Below are 5,631 nucleotides of genomic sequence, written 5' to 3' on the forward strand. Positions count from 1 at the left end.
TGTAGCAACTACAATATCCAACTAGTAAGTCAATTAGTAGATAATTTCTAGATGAATCAAGAGAATTCAAGATCACTTGTCAATTTCAGATATGAAGTTAATTGAGAGTGCTCATCTAAACATAAAGCATATTAGTTATTTGACCTCAAGCTAATACACATTGGAAATCAACAACCATTGAGAATTTCCATTTAGATACAATACTTAATCATCATTACACAAATGAACATCTTTTAAAGTTAAAACACCTAGCTTTGCAAAATCGATATGCACTACTCCTTGAACTAAGAGCCATGCCACTAAGTCCTCACATATTGTTGAGGAAGTAGTGTCATTCACTTTCCTGCCAAAGAATGAATGTGTCTTCTTCAAAGCACAGTAAGTGGGCTTTATCAATTGGTAGATCTCTTCCACTTTTTGAGTATGAAGACACTTCACTAGAATTACTTCTTTGTCTCTAGTAGAAAAAGTTCTTGCCTACAAAAAAAAATGATGCAAGTAAGATTCTAAAATGCTATATCTTTCTCATGTTTAAAAAACTAATGCAAGCAAGACTTCATATGATCTAAAACACACCTTGGTTTCCATAAGAGACTTCTCTCCACCATCTTCTCTTAAGGACTCCTATACCATTGAAGTAATAAAGTTATTTATAAGCAATCAAAGACTATTCTTAAATGAAATCCTAAGTAATTACCTTTTTTTTATGTTTTGCCGCCTTGGAAGCTTTGTCTTTTTCTTCTAACAAATCTTTTAACTTACTTGTAACCTTTTAAAATAAAAATGACTCAATAACTTAATATGCTAAGAAGAGCATCACACTAACCCTAAGTAAGATAATGAGAAAATTAAGTATACCTTTCTCTTTCGATTGCTTTTCCTAGAGTTTGCATCCATGTCATTCGTAGCACAAGACTCGCTTGTACTTTTATCCTTCATTTTCTCACCAATGAAAATAAATAAAGACACTACATAACTAGAATATAGCATGAATCTTATCAAAAGATAAGTTTTTTACAATCAAAATTTTTTCGTCACATTATCACCATTTCCACCCCCCTCATGATCTATATGTGACTCTTTTCCTTGTAATGAGGCTTTTGAGCTTTCATCTCTCATAAAATGTTGATACTCCTATACAATTGTAAAGAAAACATGATCTTCACAGAGAGAGAGAGAGAGAGAGAGAGAGAGAGAGAGAGAGAGAGAGAGAGAGAGATTGATTGATTAACGAACCTCATAAGCACTTTTTGGATCATCCTCTTCCATCCATGACGTATTGGGAATGTACACATCCTCATCTTTCTACATTCACAAAAAAGAAACATAAATAAAGTAAACTTATTACTACCTCATAGCAAGCATAAATAATTTAAATGTCATATCACAAAAGAACCTACATGATTTGATATACCATCAGCTTTATCATCGATAACAAACTTCGTCACTTGCTCATCAACATGAGAACTCTCAATCTGAAAGAAGTTTAATGTGAATAACATAGAATAAATTAAATACAACCCATGTCATAGAAGAATATGTACTGACCGTTGCATGAAGCTCTCCTTCTTGATCATCTTTCTCATCCTTGTGCTCAATCGTTATATTATCATCATCCATACATAAGACCTATAATTCTAAATATTATTAAACAAACTTGCAAAGATGTCAAAACAAATAAGGCTCAACATAAATTACTGTACCATGGAGTTGGTTGAGCAAAGTGTCTCTTTGCTTGTCTTTTTTTTGCTCCACTTACGTTTTGCCGCTAAAGACTTGATACACCATGTGTATAAATCTTCCTCCTTCCATGGATAAGCCACATCATCTATTGTGATGGCCTTGAGCATTGCTATCTTCTCTTTAATGATCCTCAAAACTACATTCTTTCGCTCATTGTTGTTATGAAGATCGCCAATGGCTTCTCCTTTAGCAAACCACTTTCTCACCTCTCCATAATTGACATACAATACTATATATTGCTCAGGATGTTGTTTTAAGATAAAATCTCGACCATACAACTTATTTTTCTCTCTCAATTTTGGTGGTGGTGGCCTGAAAATCTGATCATACACAACAGGATCATATCTAGGTGGATCACTGATTGCAGCGGTGCTAGAGGGATCCGAAGTTACCCTCTTATTTCCAGAATAATTTTCTCTCCACACATTGAGAGTTTTAATAGCCTCTTCACTAGATCCTCTAGTAGCTTCTGTAACAATGATTGTGGGCAACTCATACTTGCCCTGACAAAGTAACAAAATCATATTTACGATACAATATATATAAATTTAAATCAAATAACAGAAACAAAACAACATAAAATCAATTTTAAAGAGTTTTCAATCAAAATTCTTACACATCACAAAAAAGAGAGTTTTTTTGTAGAATCAACTTTAAAGAGAGTCCTGAATAAAATAGTAGATACAAATGCTTATACATCATGGAGATCGCCACATAATAGGTATCCATTGTCCAAGTACACCAGGTTTTGTAACTTTTTTTGTCTTATCACAGTCCAATTTTTAATTAGAATATGAAAGCTATCCCAACTTCTCCAATGATCTTCTTCTGTGTGAATCGTCCACGTATTTCTTTGATATACTAATGGCTTCAAGATGGCAAGTCTTGCCAATTTTTCCTCAGGATTTGATTCCCTTACCACAGCATGTTGAAAGACTTTTTCAAGTCCACTATTCATAGAAACTCTCACTATATCTTGTTCCTCTAACCATAAAGGAACATTCCCACATTCTCCTTCCATAAGCAATCTATCTTTGTGCTTCAAGTCCTTTACTTCATAGGCAATGAGCTTTTGGCTTTTAGGTAGTGACATTGGTATGAATTTATGAAGAAGAGAGTAAATAGGTTGGATACAATCCCATGTAAAGGGAATTGGTGTCTTCTCAAGGACACTCATTCCTGTGATTGCATCAATGAGTAACCTTTCAGAGTCATCATCACCTACGATGCATTGTCTGTAGTATCTTCCTCCAAAGAAAAGCATAGACTTCCCATTGAACTGCATTGAGAAAAGAGAGGTGATACAAGCCTGCATTGAACTGCATTGAACTGCATTGAGAAAAGAGAGGTGATACAAGCCTTCCAATGTCCGCATTTATCTAACATACTATTTGTATCATCAGCTCTCACTACCACATGGGAGCCAACTTTATATAATTCTCCTCTGTACAATACCTTTTCGTATATCTTTAAATCTGCAATTGGAAAGCTCTCTTTCATATTCCAAAACCTCTTTAAAAATATGGACTCCTCAGTTGATGGCTCTCGATAGATGCATCTTTTCCTTGATATACAAATTCCCTTCAAAAGAAGACAATCAATACAAGGTGCACTATGGCCATATTTCAAGAGAGCATTCCATAGGGATCTTGCCTTGGCCACCGATGAAACAACTAAGAGCTCATCCATATGATGTGCAGAACAATCATGCAATTGACCTTCATTACATGGGACATTGCAATATCCACTCATTGAGGAATGTAGATCTCTCAAGAATCTTTGATCAGGTAAGAGACCATCGTTGTCACAACGGATAGCTTGAAAAACTTTAGTGAAAAACTTTCTCAAATAGAATTGGACGAATGATGCCTCATCGTTGAGATTATTGGTCTTGATGGTCTTATAGATCTTCACAAGACGCTCGAATATGTAGCACCAATAACGATCATGTAGCCCATGCCGAATTATATCGTCAAGAAGCTCACCATTACCTACAATCAAAATGGCAATAAATAGTTATGCTCACACACATAGAAAAACCAAGTAACTCTCAGAAATGAGAGAAATATATATACCGACGATATGCTCTAAAGGCGATGAATTAGCCCCAAATGCCTCTTCCCTTCGAACTCTCCAAGATTGTAGTAGTATCTTCATAATTCTAATATCCTCCATGGACCAACCATGATCTCTATTGTAGTTTATAAAAGCTATGAGCTATATCTACCAAGAGAGTTCCCAAAACATGCATTTCTGGCGAAATACCATTTACAATTTTTAGGATATATGGAAGGCACCATTGAATAAACTTTTGATTCTCTTCAGCTTTGAAGCACTCGAAGTAGTTACTGGGAGAGTTTGGCCACCTTCCGTAGCGGATAGTGTTGGGCACATCCTTTGTAAGTGAGGACACTGCTGAATCAAGAGAACTGAGCTTTCAAATAACTGAGCAATATATTTCTTGAAGACGTTTAATGCGAAAGTGTGCATAACATCATACACACAACCAAGAGATATATCAAATCCATACAAGTCAAAGAGCCTCCAAAGTATGGACTTGCCTGATAGGCCTGCTTGTTTCCATGCAGCTTCCTTCTCTGCTTGTGTGCAACAACGCTTTGCCTCTTCCAAGGAAGATTTCATCTCCTCAAATGTTCGTTGTGGTGGTGGATATCTTGCCTGGTAGCGATTTCCATCATAGACATATCGTCCATCAGGCCTGGTGGCATCTCTTACCAAAGTTGCCTGAGCTTTATCACGCCGACAAAACTCTTGTCCTCCATTCTTGAGTAGACCTATTTTGCACTGAGCCGGATGGTCGCCTGTAACCATCATGAGCATTGTACGTATCTTGCAAGACTTGGAAAACCCTTGTGGATTGTTGAAAATCCTCTCTAGTGGATACTCATACAATACATCTTTCCCATCCCAAAATAAGATTTCAAGCTCATCCACCAATGGAGTTAGGAATGTTCCAAATACATCTCTTGATCTTTTTATAATCTTTTTGCAATTTTGTGGAATAAACAAAACTGGCAAAACATCTATGGAAGAACTACATCCAACATTAAGCAGCGATATTTCCACAACACCACAGCTCTTTTGGGTCGTCTTTGACGTTTGAAAGCCGTCCCAATGTAGTAAAATTGCTATATTGCGAGGATCACCCTAACCAAATGATGTCATATATTACACATGAGCAGAATGCAAAAGGAACCTCAAAAAGAGAAGTCAAACTCACCACTTCAATTTTCTTGCGACATTTGATGTCCTGGAAGCACTCAATGCAGATAAAGTCATATACTTCATTCACAGCATCCCATCCGGTTTGTAGTGTTGCATGGCGTTTAAAGACTGCAAATGTGGTGTAGCACTTTTTACATGTTGAATTTGATCAAATTACGGGCAGTTCACATGATGTACTTGGATTCCAAAAGTCCTTCACTTCTTGAAACTTTTTTCCATCCCAAAAATCGATGATCCTCTGTTTATTGTTGAGTGCAGATGCATTGTCCCATCTATGTTTGTGACGCCATAGATTTAGCAACTCATGACAGTAGGTACTACTCTTCGTCAGAAGCTGTAACTGAGGACCGATCGGAATATAATCAAAAGAAATCATAGACTTTCTTGTATTTTTGCAAATCGGACACTTCTCGCAACACTTGGAGCAATCCCTCTTAAACTTCCTAGAAGAGAATCCAGCATTGCATACACATCTTGGAATTTCTCCTACATAGTTATCCTCTATGCTTGGTTGGAGAAGCTGTGGTGGACGTTTTACTCCTAGATTTCCTAGACTAATAGCCAAAACTCACATAAGAACAAACATATCTCTCCTTCTCTCTATCTCTCTCATGCATACCATCTTGAAAGAAGCAACCACAA

General features: G+C 36.5%; 1 pseudogene; it reads right to left on the minus strand.

The window, feature by feature from the left end:
- Positions 1 to 204: 204 nt before the first annotated feature.
- LOC147433111 (uncharacterized) lies at positions 205 to 5,365 on the minus strand (annotated as a pseudogene).
- Positions 5,366 to 5,631: the final 266 nt, after the last annotated feature.

The sequence above is a fragment of the Adiantum capillus-veneris genome, chromosome 20, assembly GCF_014529385.1.
Source record: "Adiantum capillus-veneris isolate H3 chromosome 20, ASM1452938v2, whole genome shotgun sequence".
NCBI lineage: Eukaryota > Viridiplantae > Streptophyta > Polypodiopsida > Polypodiales > Pteridaceae > Adiantum > Adiantum capillus-veneris.